A 19,732-nucleotide genomic window follows, 5' to 3' on the forward strand; every position below is an offset into this window, starting at 1 on the left:
CTTTCTTTCTTTCTTTCTTTCTTTCTTTCTTTCTTTCTTTCTTTCTTTTAAAGATTTATTTATTGGGGCACCTGGGTGGCACAGCGGTTAAGCATCTGCCTTTGGCTCAGGTCATGATCCCAGAGTGCTAGGATCGAGCCCCACATTAGGCTCCTCCGCTATGAGCCTGCTTCTTCCTCTCCCACTCCCCCTGCTTGTGTTCCCTCTCTCGCTGGCTGTCTCTATCTCTGTCGAATAAATAAGTAAAATCTTTAAAAAAAAAAAAAGATTTATTTATTACCCTAGAGAGAGAGAGAGCATGAAAGCCCGGGAAGGGGCAGAGGGAGATGGGAAGAAGTAGATTCCAGGCTGAGCATGGAGTGCAACAAGGGGCTCGATCCCATGATTCTTGAGATCATGACCTGAGCCCAAAATTAAGAGTTGGGCGTCCAACTGCTGAACCACCCAGGTGCCCCTCTGTAGCTTTATTTTAATTTCAGTAATATAGTTGTTGATTTTGTTTTGTTATTTTTTCTCATTCATTTTCACATAGTGATCAACCCAGTACATGTATCACCGTGTATTTATCCATTCTTCTGGTGATGATCGTTTGGATTGCTGTAGATTGCCTGCTGTTACAAACTATGGTGCTATCAAGATGTTCACTTTTTCATTTGTGCAAATGTGCAAACATTTATCTAGATTATAGATGTATAAAATTGGAACAGCTGATATTCAAACAGTTTTAAAAGTGTGTTTACCAATTTATGAGAGTTTCTGATGAACAATATTTTTGGCAATGCAAGATCTTACACAACTTTTATTAAGGCTTTACGATCTTATAAAATTATATCTTATCGTGTGTGTGTCTTTTTTGTTTTCATTACCTGATTACTAACAGAATTGAACATATTTTCATATACTTACTGGTCATGTTTCTTGTCTATGAAATGTCTGCTGAAAAGTTTTACTAGCTTTCTAGGGGATATATGTCTTATTGTTTTTACAAGAGTTCATCATGCATTCTAGATTAAAATTTTATTTCTTTATAAAGAAATTTATTTCTTTTTCTCCATTTGACCTTGTTTTTAAAGGCTGCAGACATTTTTTTATTATTGTATAAAAAAAAGTATTATATTTACCATCTTAACCATTTTCAAATGTACATTTCAGTAGTGTTAAGTAAATTGGCAATGGGCCCTTGGTAGAAGGCAACACCTGGCAGGGGAGGGCAGGGAGGGTGGGTATGGCTCCACCTCTGCTCCCCCAAACTCCCACCCCACCACATGACAGCTTGTGGGATTGATAAGGAGCGTCCTTTCTGGCCCCTTTCCCTCAGGCCTTGAAACTTGATGGTACCTGTCTTGCAGCAGTCGGATGCAATAGGTGGGGTTGGGGTGATTACTCTTGCCCCTTCCCCATTTCAAGGTGGACTGTACCACTTAAAAAATGTATATCTGAAGTGTGCAACTGATTCCTAAAACTCTTTGTCTTGCAAAACTGAAACTCTATACCCATTAAACCCCATGAAACACTAATTTCCCTTTCCCCCAGTTCTTGACAACGATTTTTTAATTTTCTCTTTCTATGATTTTGGCTACCTTTTTTGTTTTTCATTTCTTTTTCCTTTTTGTTTTGTTTTATTTTCTTAAGTAGGCTCTAAGCCCAATGTGGGGCTTGAACTCATGACTGGGGATCAAGAGTTGCATGCAGTGCAGACTGAGCCAGTCAGACACCTCTGATTTTGACTACTTTAGATATTTCATGTAAGTGGGATCATATAGTGTCCTTTTATGACTGGCTTACTTAACTTGGCATAATGTCCTTGGGGGGTCATCCATATTTTTGGATGTTGTAGGATTTCCTTATTTTTTTAAGGTTGCATACTATTCTATCATATGTATATATCTCATTGTTTTTCTTCATTTATCTTTTGATGGACATGTGTATTGCTTCCATCTCTTGGCTATTGTGAATAATACTGCAATGAACATTGATGTACAAATATTTCCTTGAGATCCTGCTTTGAATTCTTTTATATATACAACAAAAAGTGGAATCGCTAGATGGTATGGTAATTCTATTTTTAATATTTTGAGGAGTCTCCATACTGTCTTCCCGTAATGGTTGTGCCATTTTCCATTCCCACCAGCAAGGTGCAGGGATTCCAGTTTCTCTGCATCCTTGTCAACATTTATTTCCTGTTCTTTTTATAGTGGCCATCCTAACTGTGATTTTGATTTGCATTTCTCTTGTGATTAATGATATTGAGCATCTTTTCATATGTTTGTTGGCTATTTGTATATATCTTCATTTGAGAATTGTTTATTCAAACTCTTTACCCATTTTTTAATTATGTTTTTCTTGCTGTTGTTGAGTTGTGGGAGTTCCTTATATATCCTGGATATAAACCACTGATCAGATCTATGATTAGCGAGTCTTTTCTCCCATTCTGTAGGTTGCTTTTCCACTCTCCTGATTGTTTCCTCTGATTCACAAAAGTTTTTAAGTTTGATTTTAGTGCCATTTCTAGTTTTGCTTTTGTAGCCTGTTCTTTTGGTGTTATATCCAAGAAATTATTGCCAAATTCAATATCCAAAAGTTGTTCCCCTGTATTTTCTTCTAAGAACTTTGTAGTTTTAGGTCTTCCATTAAGGTCTTTTACCCATTTTGAGTTAATTTTTGTATATGATGTAAGTTAAGGGTCTAACTTCATTTTTTTGGAATGTGGAAATCTGGTTTTTCCACCACCATTTATTGAAAAAACTATCTTTTCCCTATTGTGTAGTACTGGCAACCTAGTAGATCTTTTGATCATATATGCAAGGATTTATTTCTTGTCTCCATTCTGTTCCATGGGTCTAAATGTCTATATGCTTGTGTAACATTTATTTGATTATTGGAGCTTTGTAATATGTTTTGAAATCAAGAGGTGTGAGGCTTCCAACTTTGTCTTTCTTTCTCAGGATTATTTTGACTTTTCAGAGACCTTTGAAATTCCATATGAATTTCGGGATTTTTTTTTACAATTTTTGCAAAAAAAATGCCATTGGCATTTTGATACAGATTGCATTGAATATGTAAATTCCTTTTGGTAATATGGATAATATGGATTTTAACAATATTAAGTCTTATAACTGACAAATATGGAGTATCTGCTTATTTATTTTTATGTTCTTTGATTTCTTTTATCAAAGTTTTATAGTTTTCAGTGTACAAATCTTTTGCCTCCTTGGTTAAATTTATTCCTAAGAATTTTATTCTTTTTGACACTATTGTAAATAGAAATTTTTTAAATTTATTTTTTGGATTGTTCTCTTATTTTCTTAATTTCATTGTTAGTGTATAGGTTGTAACCAATTTTGTATGCTGACTTTTTGTCATGAAACTTTGCTGAAATGTATTAGTTTTAACTTTTTTTTTTTTTTGGTAGTATCTTTAGGACCTTCCAGGTATAAGATTATGTCATCTGTGAACAGAGATAATTTTACTTCTTTTCCAAGTTAGATGCTTTTTATTTCTTTTTCTTGTATAATTGCTCTGGCTAGGACATCAAGTACTATGATGAATAGATGTGGTGAAAGTGAGTATCCCTGCCTTTTTTCTGATCTAGAGTAAAAGATTTCAGTCTTTCATCATTGAGTATGATGGTAGCTGCATGCTTTCCATATATGGCTTTTATTACTTTGAGATAGTTTCCTTCTCTTCCTATCTTGTTGAGAGTTTTCATCATGAAAGGGAGTTGAATTTTGTCAAATGCTTTTGCTGCATCAATTGAGATGATCATATTTTTTTCTTTATTCTGTTAATGTGGTGTGGTGTTTAACGTTTCATACATTGAACTGTCTTTGCATCTCAGGTATAAATCCCACTTGATCGTGGTGTATGACCCTTACTATGCTGTTAAATTTGGTTTGGTAGGTTTTTTCTTCTTCTCTTGAAGATTTTTACATCAGTATTCATCAAGGGTATTGGTCTTCAGTTTTCTTTTCTTATTGTGTTTGTCCGGTTTTGGTATCAGGGTAATCCTAGCCTCATAGAATTAGTTTAGGAGTATCCTCTTCTCTTTAATTTTTTAGAGGAGTTTGAGAAGGATTAGTCTTAATTCTTCCTTAAATATTTGCTGGAATTCTCCAATGAAACCATATGGCCCTGAGCTTTTCTTTATTAAGTATTTTGATTACTGGCTCAATTTCCTTAGTATTTGTAGATCTGTTCCAACTTAATTTTTTCATGATTCAGGCTTGGTAGGTTGTATGTTTCTAGGAATTTGCCCATTTCTTTTAGGTTATCTAATTTTTTGGCATATAATTTTTCATACTCTTCTAATTCTTCATATTTCTGTGATATCAGTTATAATGTCCCCTTTTTAATTCTTAATTTTAGTTATTTGTGTTTTTCTCTTTTTTTCTTTGTTATGCTAAGAGTCAGTTTTGTTGATCTTTGGAGGAAAAAAACAACTCTTGGCTTTCTTTAGTTTTTCTATTGTATTTATTTTCTCTGTTTTGCTTATCTCTGCTCTAATCTTTATTACTTCCTTTTTTCTGGTAATTTTTGATTTAGTTTGTTCACCTTCTTCTAGTTTCTTGAGGTGTAAAGTTGGGTTGTTGATTTGAGATCTTTTTCTTTCTTCTTTTCTTTTTTCCTTCCTTTCTCTCTCTTCTTTCCTTTCCTTTTCTTCCTTCCTTCCTTCCTTCCTTCCTTCCTTCCTTCCTTCCTTCCTTCCTTCCTTCCTTCCTCCCTTTCTCTCTCTTTCTTTTTTCTTTTCTTCTTTCCTTCCTTCCTTTCTTCCTTCCTTCCTTTCTCTTTTCTTTCTTTCCTTTTTTCTTTTTCTTCCTTCCTCCCTTCCTTTCTCTCTCTTTTCTCTTTCTTTCTTTCTTTCTTTCTCTTTTTTGTAAGCATTTACACCTGTGAACTTCCCTCACAGTACTGCTTTTGCTGCATCCCATACATTTTGTTTGGTTTTGGTTTCATTTTCTCAAGATATTTTCTAAATTCCCTTGTAATTTCTTCTTTGACTCATTGGATATTTAAAAATGAGGTTTTTGATTTCCATATATTTGTGTATTTTCCTGTTTTCCTTCTGCTATCAATTTCTAGTTTCCTTCCATTGTGGTTAGAGAAGATACTTTATATGATTTCAGACTTCTTGAATTTGTTAAGACTTGTTTTGTGGCTAATATGTGGTCTATTTTGGAAAATGTTCCTTGTGCACTTGCTAAGAATATTTATTCTGTTGGCGTTAGATGGCGTATTTTGTACATGTCTATGAGGTCCAATTGGTCTAAGATGTTGCTTAAGTCCTCTGTTACTTTATTGATTTTCATATGTTTTTTTTACGCATAAGTGAAAGAGGGGCATAGAATTCTCCTACTATTATGTTGCTATTTCTCAGTTCTATGAATGGTTTGCTCCATATATTTGGGAGCTGTACTCTTAGGTGCATATATATTTATAAATGCTATATCTTCCTGGGGAATTAACCTTTTCATCACTATATAATGACCTTTGTCTTGTATGACAGTTTTCGCATAAAATCTATTCTGTCTGATGTAATTATGGCCACACTGTTTGCTTTAGGTTCCCATTTGCATGAAATATCTTTTTCTCTCCTTTCACTTTCAGCCTACGTGTGTCCTTAGATCTGAGACAACATGCAGCTGATTCTTGTTTTTCTCAATCTAATCAACCAGTCTCTGTCTCTTAATTAGCAAGTTTAACCCACTTTCATTTAAAGTAAATACTGATAGGTAAGGGCCTACTAGTGCCATTTTGTTAATTATATTCTGTGTGCCTTGTAGCTTTTTTATCCTTCCTTTCCTGTCTCACTGCTTTCTTTTGTGTTTCATTTATTTTTTTGTAATGGTAAGTTTTGATTCCATTCTCATTTCTGATTTATATACCTATGTTATGTTACTATAGGATTCTATAATTGTCTCTATATTTACTTTTACCAGGGAATTTTGCATTTTCAGGTGGTTTTGTGCTGCTGGTAGCCTCTATTCATTTCAACTTGATGGACTCCCTTCCTCAGAAAAAAAGCAAATTAAAAACACAATTTTACATTATTATATACACACTAAGATGACTGAAAATTTTAAAATCTGATAATAGCAAGTTTTGGTGAAGATGCACAATAACTGGAACTTTCATACTTTGCTGATAGGAGTGCAAAATAGTACAACTTTAGAAAACAGTTTGACCGTTTCCTTTCAAATTAAATATAGATTTCACAGTGACTCAGCAATCCCACTCCTAAGTATGTACCTCAGAGAAATGAAAACATAAGTGTACCCAAAGATTTGTACTTAAAGCTTTATGGCAGCTCTACTAATAATAGTCAAAAAATATATGAAAACATTTTGGTACTTCTATTCAGTAGACTCCTACTGAGCAATAAGATGTGATGGACTGATATATACACAAATATGAATGAAACTTAAAGCATACTGTTTGTCTCCATATATGAAATTCTAGAAAAAGACAAAATTATAGTTATGGAAAGCATATCAGTAGGTACCAGAGACCAATGGTTTGATGGGGGGGGAGTGACTTCAGTTGATCACAATAGAACAATTTGGGCTGACGGAAATGTTCTATATTATGATATTGGTGGTCATCTCACAAACAAATAGATGTCAAAACTCACAGAATTGTACACATAAAATTAATGACATTTTTGCATGTAAACTATATTTCTGTAAAGTTGATTTTAAAATTAAATATGGAAATGACACACTTTGAAAACAAAAAAGATCTCAGAGAGTTATGCTGAAATTGTAAAAAGAGAAGAAACATTTGCATATGTGGATTCATGGAATGTATTCATGCCTTTTGGTAGTACTTAAAGGAAAATACCGTAATGGTGTCTAATGAATTTTGGAAACTTTGGAAGTTAATGAAGAATTTATATTTAATAAAACAATTGGCCTAGTGTTGAAATTGAATTAATAAGTTTTTAGTATTTATTACAATAGTAACAAATCAATCATCATTTAAGTGCAAATGATCAATTTGGTCTTATAGGCAGTCATGTTATGAAGCTACCTAACAGGCAATTTAAAGTTAATATGTCCCAAATACAACTTTTAACTTCTTGATATGCAGCTCTACCAGTATATATCTTCCTCGTTATTCAGGAGTAGTCCTTAATTTAGAAGGCTTTCTTAATTTTTTTTCCTACCGACTACATAAAATTCATCAACATATTTGGCTAGGACTATTTTAAAATATCCTCTGAATCCAGTCACTTCTTATAAGCTGTATCACAACAATCATATTTTCAATCCCAGTTAGCTCTTGCCTGAACAATTGCAACAGCTTTCTACCTGCATTCAGTTCTTGCTCCTCTATAACCCATTCACTACCAAATCACCACACTGACCTTTTAAAAACCTAAATTAGATCACTCCTGTCCTCTACGTATCACCTAATAATGGCTTTCCACAATATTTAAAATATCCCAGGAGTTTTTCAAGATTCTAGTGCCCCTTATATCATACTATAAAGTATTTCCTTTTTTATTGTTAAAAAGAGCAAAATTCAATGAGTTTGCTTTATTAAAACATTTTAGACTTTATAAATATGAGCTTGGACTAAATTGTTTTATATATATATACATGCACACACACACACATACACACGCTCTTTCTTTAATTCACTGACTATATGTATTGTACTTATAACAGTCCCTGGCATGAGTTACTTGCTCAATAAACATGAATTAAATAAAAAGTGAATTAATGAATGGGAATGTAGTTATGTTTAAGTCTGAATTTTGGCAAGTTTATCTCTTATTTAGTGAGCATCAAATTACCTAACACATTTTAATTTAACTTTTCCTAGTATTTATGCTGTAAAATGATATAATTGTGTATGTATTAGGTTGTGAACAAAACACCATCATCATCATCATCATCATCATTATGCCAGAGTACTTCTCCAGAAGAATTTTATAGACACAGTGAAAAAAATAATAATAATGGCTTAGGCCAAATTACAGAGACCTGAATTGTAGACACATGTTATACATAAATTCACAGATGTAGTTTGCCCCATACTACTTAGTCCTTACTAAAGAGACCCTCATATAGTTCCCAAGTCCAAACAGTAATCAAACGTCAGAGAATTATTGAGTGACCTAGGGTTTAGGGTAGGAAAATTCAAAAATCAATTCACGAACCAAAGCATAAAGCTAGGAATGATTCATTATCTAATCTATTAAGTTAGCAGTTCTCTATGTGTACTATGGGAAACTCTGGGGCCACTGAGACCTTTTCAGGTGGTCTGTGAGGTCAAAACTATTTTCACAATAATACTAAGATGTTATTTGCCTTTACACCTTATTCTCTCATGAGTATACTGTGGAGTTTTCCAAAGGCTACCTGAAATGACATTGCAACAAATTGGACACAGAAGCAGATATGAGAACCCAGCTATCCTATATTAAGCCAATAATTCAAAAGATTTGCAAAAAGAAAAAAAAAAGCTATTCTTTTCACTAAATTTTTTGTGGAAGTATATTTTTCAAAAAATATGTTTCTGGTTAATGTATAAAGATTATTTGTGTTGTTTTAAATGAAATAATGTATGTTTTCATTTATAATATGGTAGGTATTGATAGATGTAACCCACACCAACAAAAGCCTCTTTGGGGTCTTCAATAATTTTTACGTGTGTAAAGGAGTCCTGAGACAGCATAGACTGAAAAATGCTGTGTTAAAAGAATCTTTAGAAAATCTTTGGTTTTCCATCACTTATTCTCCTTCCATCTCCAATTCCAGTGGCACAAAGAAATAATAGCACATTAGATTACTAGGTAGAAATAAGATAAAGGATGCAAAAACTTAGCATAATGCTCAAGAAAAGATAGCTATTGTTATTGTAAGCAGAATCAAGGCTTAGAACGGGAAAGTGTTATTTTAAAATCACATTTCAGATATGTACCTATATAGCATGACTAAAAACAGACCTAAGGTGATATTTAGCTACATATAACTTTTCTACATAATATCAAGTAATATTTTTTACTCTTTTTTTCACATCAGACAATTTTTGTTAAGTAGATATAGCCTTAAATTACAAAGGCAGCAAAAAAAATAAAAGTCTTCAGCAGAGATCTAAAATGTTGATTTCATTCAGGACTAAAAGGATCCATCATATTCAAATTTGAGGGTCTCAAAATTCCTTCTTCCTTTTTCGAGGTATTCTTTTAGATAATTACACATTTTCATTTTTGGGTACATGGTGAAGGAAGGGAATGTTATTTCATGTACAAATGTAAATTTGTATAAGAACTATTGGCAAGACTCTTGATGAGAGTTGTTGGTTAAAAAGTCATAGTATGTGGGGCTGTTTAACAAATTACTCCTAAAAACCAAGTTTCCTGGCAGTGGTTATTTGCAGTCATCTGTAAATATTTGACTTAATTTTACTTTTTTACACCTAGAGGGAAACTAGAGAAAAATGATACTAAAACACGGTCCCAGGAAACACAAAAAAATGAGGTAGAGGAACAAGAATGAATATTGCTTACTTCTCTAGGCCTTACAACTTATTCACCCTATACTTTCTGAAAGAATGAAAAATCATAAAATTGTTTATATCACATATATATGATTTATTCGGGATATAAAATTAATGGATGACCTGCTAGCACACATCACTGAGGTCAAGTTTACCCTAGAGTTATTTGGCAAATTCTGGCTTCATATGAATTGATAAAGGTCAATATAGTCATTCTGTGTTACTTGAAACATAAGCTTAAATAGCTACTGTCCATAGACTGGGGGAACAGGAGAATGGACTAGTTCTATGATACTCTATAAATATGCCGTCAGTGGACCTTGAGATCTGTTTTTCCTCAACACCAGCAGTTAAAAAGTTGGACTACTTACTTAATATGTTTTTTAAAGCAATACTGTTTTGGATTATAAAATCGATGCATGCATTTCAAAGAATTAAAAGCTAAAAAAAATATAAATATGGAAATAGAAGTTACCCTTAATCTCAAAAAAGAAAAAAAAAAGGAAGCTTAAGTTGATACACAGAGGAGAGCAACAGATTCTAATTAACATGAAAGAAACTGGGAAGAAAAGTAGTTTTAACATAAAAGAAAATAGGTATTTAAGATAAGTCTAAAGTCCCCTTGATAAGAAAGTGAAGGAAAACACATTAATGTATAATAATAGTGTATTCATGTAGTGGTAATAGAAAAAATATAGTAATTAAAACTGAATGAATATTCAAACTTGAACATAATATTTATTGCATATTCCAAGTAATATATTCCGGGTAAATTGACCTTTGCCTATATAGAAATTGATTACAGGGCGCCTGGGTGGCTCAGTCAGTTAGGTGTTCAGCTTCAACGCAGATCATGATCTTGGGGTTCTGGGATTGAATGCATGTCAGGCTGCATGCTCAGTGGGGAGTCTGCTTGAGGATTCTCTTGCTACCTCTCCCTCTGCCCCAACCCCCCACTCACATTCCCTCTCTCTCTTTCACTCTCTCAAATAAAGAAATATTTAAAAAAGAAATTTATTACATACCTAAAGAAAGACTATATTAATGAAAAGGACTTGATTTGCCATGAATGCACAGAAAAGCTGAAGTAGCAAAAGAAATACTGATAGAACTCATCAAAGCACTATCCAGGGGAGAAGTTTTTTGTTGTTATTTTTTAAAGATTTATTTATTTATGTTTAGAGAGAGAGAACACACGTGCTTATGCAAGCTGGATGGGGAGGGGCTAGAGGGAGGAAGAGAGAGAACCCTCAAGCAAACTCCCCAGTGAGCACAGAACCCAAAGCGGGACTTGATCCCAGGACCCTGAGATAGTGACCTGTGCGGAAATCAGAAGTCAACAGCTCAACAAACTGAGCCACCCAGGCGCCCCCAGGGGAGAAGTTTTGACCAGCATATTTTGAATAGTAGAATCTCAAAGCAAAGCTATCCCTCCTAATTTCATTATGTCATGTTGAAGTTAAACATTTTAAAAAATATTTTGCAATCATTTTTCCTTTATTCCCTGCAGATTAAGCAACCTTTTGAGAATAGATGGTATCAAACATAAATCTATCTACATGGAAACACATTGGTGGTTATGGGAATACAGTTATGCCATGGCAGTTCTAGTCTTCAAACTCAGACCTTTCCAGGAGCACTAACAATTTTTTTTTTGTATATAGTTCCAGACATTTTCTTTATCTCCATATTTCAGAGATTATTTAGTAATTTGATGACTAGTATTCTACGATATGGCTCTAATTTAATGTATCATGCCTGCTCCCTGCTGATGGGAAAAGTTAATCTAGGTTTTATTAGGGACAGGATTTATAATCTTTAAATAATAAACTGTCATACATTTTTAATACACTATCTCAAAAAGTATTAATATGTGACTGCCCGTAAAGCATAGATCTTTTTCAGTGTGATTACTAAGTGCTTGTGATGAAGTATGTGAGAGAATGTTGCTGGGGTTAACTAAATTGACCTCAAAAATGATGGTTAACCACCTAGATTAAGTCACAAATGTTGATTTCATTAATAATATAACTGATTTATGTAAGCTAATATTTATGTATGACACGAAGCCAAAGGGAAATGGTGATTTCCCATTTGGGTCTCCCAAATATATCTCCTCACCTCTTGACAACTCTAAATAGGTTCACAGGGACTGTTTCTGTCCTAACTTGTCAGGACACAGGATCCCAGTGGAGTAAGGACTATATGGGCCTTAGTAAAGAGGTGTCAAAATATTGTTCATGTTACTCTAATCAAATAATTTCTGTTACTAAATATATGACATGTTGCCAGATTTTCTCTTTATATTATTTCTAATCTACATCTAGTAAAAAGATGCATTATTGATGTGGGTTTGTTGTTGGATAATGGCCCAAACCAGATAAGCCTATGTATATGTGGTCTTGAAAGCACAATTATGAGCATTTCTAACAAGCGCTCACATCTACTGATAAAATAGGCTGTCAGTGTTTGGTTGGTTTCAAAATCTCCTAAATTGCCTTGGTGAAATTTCCAGCTTGCACTAAACTCCATGCTTGGAGGGATAATACTGACCCTGCACCTGTCAGTAAGGCTGCAGATGGTGCACGTAACACACACGATTGCCTTCAAAACAGGAAGGAGGAGGAGATGAAGGAACAGATTGCTGTGTGAAATGAACACACACTTCCAAAAGGCTAATTATTTGTTCCCTAAAACTATTTCCAGTGTGTTGCATCCTTAAACACTGAGGCTCATTTCTGTGCATGATTAAAAAGCCAAAGAAAATTTATAACAGCAAATGCAGTATGCAAATACGTTGTGGCGCCGTTCACCAAAATGCACACTTCCTATTCGTATGGAATTATTTCACTTTGTGGTAGAGAAATGTAGATTATAGATTAAACTTTCTCACTTAAATTATGCATAGATGAAATGTATACTTTTCATAGGAAACTGAAAAATTGGTATTAGTTTCAATGTAAATCTTCCAGATGACCAAATTACGCCAGAGTATTGATTTAATCACGTAACACATAAAGAGGAAATGACTACCACAAAAACTCTGGCATTGATTATAAAGAGTGAAGTTGAAAACCATTATCACAAATAATCTAAAGTAGAACTTTAAAAGAAATGGAAAATTAATAATACAGTCATTAAAAATAAATATAATTAAAAAGTAATTATATAGTAATTATATATGTACATTTGACCCTTGAACAACGTGGGGGTTAGGGATGCCGACCCCCTGTGCAATCACAAACTTGCCTATAACTTTTGACTCTTCCAAAACTTAACTACTAAAAGCCTGATGTTGACCAGAAGCTTACTGATAATATAAACAGTCGATTAATACATATTTTCTATGCTATATGTATTATACACTGTATTCTTACAATAAAATAAGCTAGAGAAAAGAAAATGTTCTTACAAATCTCATAAGGAAGAGAAAATTCATTTACAGTTCTATAATGTATTTATAAAAAAAATCCACGTACTAGTGGAATTGCACAGTTCAAACCTGTGTTGTTCAAGGGTTAATTGTATATGTATGTATGTATGCATAAACATAATTTTCCCTAACACATGTGTAGTGCTTCACTCCCTCAATTTTGGCTTCTTTCTCCTTCTCTCTAATGAAAAGCATCCTATCATAGCCTCATATAGCCTCAAAAATCTGTTAAATATGTTTTCCTTACAGCACTTCATTATTTCCCTGAATATTTTATAATCTTGTTTTCTATCTTAAACTGAAAAATAACTAAATATATAATACCGATTCAGAAATCCAGTAACTGAGGTAGTTTATTTATTTAGCATCCCAATTACCTAACAAGGCCACAATAACACGGTAGGCATGATTATATAAAATAAAAGGACCTAGTGCAGAATCTCAACAACACTTAGTTTTTCTGAGTCTTATTTTCCTCATTCGTAAGGTGAGAATGATAGTAAGACATCACATCATTCTTAAAAGCTCCAAATGATATACTGAATACAAGTCTTCTGCAGAATGTCTGGAGTTCAGGAAGAACTGAAAATGACAGTTATTATTCTTGACTATTGGTTTATAAAAATTATGAATGAATAAGTTGGTGAATAGATTAATAAAAGTATAAAATAGATAAAAATGCACTGTCACATTCTTTTGCTATTGTAAAAGAGCTAGTATGTTATGTTTGCAAACCTTATCACAAAAAGTAATCACATTTTTGCAAACATAATGGCTCATGATGATGAGATTATAAATGTATTACCCCTAAAAAAACATTAAAAAATTTGAACCAATGCAGATTCAGTGTGCTAGATATATGCCCTGTTCTATAGGATGAATGTAAAAAATTTGGATTCATTTTCAAATTGTACACTGAATGATAGGTTCTCCTCATTAAACGTAAATGCAAGAGTTGACATTTACTGTGGATAAGTCATAAGGAATATTGTACTAAAACTCGGCCGAGAATGTAAGCATAAAGTAACCGTTTATTGACCTTTTTTCCTGTTCTTACTATAATAATAATAGTAATCATAGGTTCAATGATTTAAAGATTGTTGGGGGTAGAGCAGGTGGCAAGTGTCCTTGGGTACCAATTTGCCTAAGTAGGCACTTACAGCGGAATCATATTTTTTTAACCTTTAATTAGGCATAATTAGGCCCGTTAAATAATATGAAGCTGTAGCCTTCTTGAAGGCAAGCAGTGTGCCTGCCCTGGTTTTATTTTTTTTCTTTTGAACATTTAACTCAGTTCCTTGTACATGATAAGTGCTCAATTGTTAAAATAATGAATTAGGTATCATAAAAGACTTTTTATGTATCTTTATTTTTTTTTTTTAGGATTTTATTTATTTGAGAGAGAGCACGCACACATGCACATACACGAGCATGGGGGAGAGGAAGGGCAGAAGGGGAGGGACAAGCAGACTCCCTGCTGAGCAGGGAGCCTGAAACGAGGCTTAATCCCCGTACCCTGGTATCATGACCTGAGCCGAAGGCAGACGCCCAGGCGCCCCCTTTTTATCTATCTTTAAAACCGAAAGTTGGAAAGCCGTAACTTGAAATTGATGAGAAACAGGGCAGCTGAAATTAGATGTGTGAGTCTTGCAGGGGCTGTTTTGGTACCACTGTAGCCAATGTGAACTTCTCACCACTTCCCAAGGATGGAGGAAACTGAGCAGCTAGTAGTCAAAGAGGGCAGATTTGAGGTGACAGAACTCTGGCGGCAGAGGCCACGACGGAATGGGGATGCAGGCTCTGCTCACATAGTTGTCTTCAAGGGTCCCTTGCTATTCTCAGTTCCCACAGCTCCCATGGGAATCACCAAAGGCTGTGGCAGCAGTCAGGGTCACAGAAAGAATGTTACCTACTACACTGACACACCTAAGTTTCGTTCTTCCTTCATCTTTTACCTCTTTCCTTCCTTTACTCACCCCCATTGTCAAAGACAAAAGAAAACAGGCCGACCTCTGCCTTCCTTCACCTTCTTCCTAACTATGTTCTCACTTATTCAATTATTTCTCAAATATCAGGGTGTATATCAATTATATTTACATTGACCTGTAACTAAGTATTCTCTGTGAGGGGGAGGTGGGAGAAATGGAGATTCTATAGGGACACTCATTTACCTTCACTTACCTAATGGAGCATCAACAGATAGTGTCTAAAAGCAAAAACAAAAAGAAAAACAAAAAAAAAAAACAGTTACTGTCTAATATTTCTGTAACAAGCAAATGAGGTTTTCAAATAATTTTGAAAATTGTAGTGACTTGAAATTCTGCTTTGAAGGTGGTGGTGTAAAACTAAGATTCCTTCTTCTTATCCTTTGAAATCATCTAAGAGCAACAATGGGAACTAGAAATGAAAATACAAACTCCATTTTTATTTTTTATTTTATTGGACCTATGAGACAACTAAACCCTAACCCATACACTAAATGAAAAGCATACCAAATGCAGAGGAGTTCAGGCATAGGTGAAAGTGAGTGCAAGGCATCTTAGGTCTAGATCTCACAAAGAACCAAGAGGGCTGTGAGAAGGAGCTGAGAATGCAGACTGTGGTAGAAGTGTTTCAGTGTCTAGTTCAGGTTCAAGAAGTTGAGGAGTCTGAAGTCAGTATTTATTTAACCATTGCTACATTTTCTTTTATAAGAGCAAAAAGTTGGGGAAAACCTAAATGTGCACCAGTAAGGATCTGGTTAATAAACAGTGGTATACCTGTCCATACAATGGAATACTGTTTAAAGGATAGAAGAGACTATCTATGCATATGGTAGCATCTCCACAATATATTGTTAAATGAAAAAAATAAGAGCTAGAAGAGTTAGTTATCACTATAATTTTTAAAAAATTAATGTTAGAGGGGCGCCTGGGTGGCTCAGTCATTAAGTGTCTGCCTTCGGCTCAGGTCATGATCCCAGGGTCCTGGGATCAAGCCCCGCATCAGGCTCCCTGCTCGGCGGGAAGCCTGCTTCTCCCTCTCCCACTCCCCCTGCTTGTGTTCCCTCTCTCGCTGGCTGTCTCTCTCTCTCTGTCAAATAAATAAAATCTTTTTAAAAAATTAATGTTAGAATGCATTTGCCTATATATATAAATCTATCTGGAAGGATATAAAAATAAACAAAATTATGATAATAAACAAATATAGAGCTAAAAATAATATAGCTATCCAAACTGAGAAGTGACAACAAGGGAAAGATAGTGAATAACTTCAATTAAATTTCTCTTTCTTCATTTTGAAGTAAATTGAGACTTTCAGAAACTAAGTTACAGGGAAGTCCTACTTAGGAGTTTAGCGGTAGGAACACACACATATACACACACTCCTGAGACCATAAAGAGTTAAAAAAATAATCTCTAGGACTGAGACTGCTATTTTCTGTCAATTATGTTTCCCCTCACTGCTGAATGGGAGTCTAAGAGACAATAATTCATAACTCTTATAGACACACAATATCAAAGTCCATGTAGATGATATATATAAGTATACACACACACACACACACACATATATATATATTTTCAGTGCTACTTCCAACCTATTCCCAGCTAAGAAGTCAAAGCTTCTGGGAAGTAAACTCCATTAGCTGTTGAGAGGTAAATCTAAATATATGTCTTTATAAAATGACTGAATTGAACCTGGAAGCTCTAACTCTGCTTGAACAAAATAACGTTTATCAATTCAGACCTTGGTGGTGGGAACCTATGAAAAAACTTTTTGGCCAGGTAGGGTGATCAAGGCAAAAGTCACTGAAAGTTAACAACTATTATTGAATAGATTTGAATAAGGTATTGAATTGAATGATGAATTTCTGACACTCTAAGGCCTCCTGTGGAATTAGGCACAAAAGCACTCGCTTTGAGTAACTGGGGATATTTTGAGTAAGGTATATGAACAGGACAAAGAAGAAGTGTTGCTTCTTGTTTTGAGAGAAATAAATAATCCACAAACCTATAGTGCAGTAGTTCTCAGCCCTTGGTATACACATTGGAATCATTAAAAGAGATTTTTAAAAATATGGATGTCTATGGGGTGCCTGGGTGGCTCAGCCGTAAGCGTCTACCTTTGGCTCAGGTCATGATCCCAGGGTCCTGGGATCGAGCCCTGCATCGGGCTCCCTGCTTGGCAGGAGGCCTGCTTCTCCCTCTCCTGCTCCCCCTGCTTGTGTTCCCTCTCTTGCTATCTCTCTCTGTCAAATAAATAAATAAAATCTTAAAAAAATAACAAAAAAATAAAAATATGGATGTTTAGAAAACAATCCCAGAAATTGATATGATCGGTCAGTGGCAGAGTCAAGATGTTAGGTTTTAAATTTTTCCAGATGATTCTAATGTGCAACTAGCTGTGCACTAGTATCTTAGAGCAGTGGGTCCCAAAATTTGCTTATATTAGAATCATCTGGAAAGTTCTTAAAAATTCTGATGCCCAGGTATTTTCCAAGATAGCTTAGATTGAAAAGTCTTGAGATGGAGTCAAGAATCAGTATTTTTATATGACTTGAAGGTGATTCTAAAGTGCAGCAAAGTTTGGGAACCACTGGTCGACAAGTAAAGAAATGAGAATGACGTTAGGAACATAACACCCCTGAGCAACATAGCCAGTAGTGCTGATCATGGCTATCCATGTGATGTTGGTCACTTAGTTTCTTCATCTGCAAAAATAACCCAAATGTTTCTCTTCCAAGGCTGTTTGAGGATGAAAGTAAAATACAAGATAAAGTAAGTTACCGATATTTTAACTAGATGACTTCCATGATATTTGTTATCTATATAGTATTTGTTAGCCTTGCCACATGCTTTGTCGTAACATTTTTTTGACAAATTATATTGCAAACTAGGGTGACCAGTTATCCTACTTTTCCCAGGACTGAAGGTTCCCTGGGACATGGGACTTTCAATTTTAAACCAGGGCAGTCTGAGTCACCCTATGCCAAACATCTTTTGAACCCTGGGCAATTCATTTTTTAACTCCAGTTGTTACATTAAATCTCAGAAGACTTTTTTTCTCATTTGGAGATTGAATTATCTACAGAATTTTTATTAAATGTTGCAAATTGTCAAGAGATTATTAGATGGTGAAGTGAGATCCAAGGCAGTTCAGAAGGGAAACCAAAATAAAGGATGAGAAAGATAGTGAAAGAAGGGTATGAATTGAAATGATTGTCTCAAACTAGAACAGCCAGCACAGAGCCCATTCCTAATTCTGTCCTGTTTTACTCAGCATTTGTATGGGGAATTACTTTCCATCTCCTTCGAGGCTGCTTGTATTTCCCACCCTTCTCTCTGTCTGATCCCCCAGCAGAGATTATTATATCCTCTTACACTCTCTGTTCACCTCAAATATGAAGAAAACTGCAGCTTCTGAAATGTCTTCCTTCATTTTACTGCCTTATCAACTCTTTCAAAACATCGCTTGAATACTTATGGTGTTCTTTGTAACAGGATCATTGTCTTTATCATTTTTTATCTTCTTTCATGAAAGTTATTTAGTTTGGTATGATATTTTAGGGTATTATTATTCCTCAAAACTTCAGTTAAGATCCAGAATACTGAATCCCTGGTGACTAATGTAACAGGGTTAGGGGTAATAGAATACCAGATTTCACTTTTAGAAACCTCTGGTTTCGGTTATTTTATAATACCTTCAGAAGAATGTGGCAGCCGTAACTCAATATATCTGTATCAGAAACAAAAAGTGACTATAAAATCTATTGATTCAAAAACCACTGTAAATAAAAACACAGAATATAATATAGTCTTCCTGTAAATGTCAAAAGGAATTTTTAGGATCACATAGTAAAGACATGATGTTGTAATTTGCCTCATAATTTCATAAGCATGCTCTGTCTAATCAGAAATAGTACAGAAAATAACCGTAATAATATGACAAAGAAATTTAAAAATCATTTAATTTTAAAAATGAGTGCAAAAACATTTAAAATATAATGTCCAGCAGAGTTAAGGGTTTAAAATGGTAATTTCCTCCCATTTGAACTAAGTTATGTAATTAAAATTTGTCTCTTGAGTGAATTAAGAATGCATTAATTATCTCCCTCTGACCCTCTGCATATGGCTACCATTCTCCCAAGTGGGAAACCTGTGGGTTATTTTCTGGAGCAATTGATGTAAAGTGTCTCCTAATTCAGGGTTAGGAGGCATTCCTGTCTGGCAGAATTTAGTGGGGAGAGAGATGGGGCTGAACAGAGGCAGTCAGTGGCCATCTGTATAGTGAATGCCAAGGTCTCCATTGCCCTCCTACTGTCCAGCTTTGTAAACATTTTGAACTAAGAACTCTAGGCAACATCCTGAAGAATTATATGCTAGAGATACTCAGTAACTCTAAGATGAGACTTCAGTTTCCGAAATTTTGAAGATTCCCCCAATTTAAAACTTCATCACCCATTCACTGCATTGTGAATTCTATCAGTAAATAAGCCTCTTTGTACACACACAGTCATCTTTTCAACCAAAGATAGTTAAACATCTGAGAAAATCCTCTAAGGGCGCCTGGGTGACTCAGTCGGTTAAGCGTCTGCCTTCAGCTCAGGTCATGATCCCAGGGTCCTGGGATCAAGCCCCACATCGGGCTCCCCGCTCAGTGGGGAGCCTGCTTCTCCCTCTGCCTGCCACTCCCCCTGCTTGTGTGCTTTCTCTCTCTCTGTCAAATAAATAAATAAATAAATAAAATCTTTTTTAAAAAATCCTCTAAGATGAAAGACAAGCACCTATAAAAACCTAAAACAAAACAAAACAA

The sequence above is a fragment of the Ursus maritimus genome (assembly GCF_017311325.1).
Source record: "Ursus maritimus isolate PB19 chromosome X unlocalized genomic scaffold, ASM1731132v1 scaffold_X1, whole genome shotgun sequence".
NCBI classification, from domain to species: domain Eukaryota; kingdom Metazoa; phylum Chordata; class Mammalia; order Carnivora; family Ursidae; genus Ursus; species Ursus maritimus.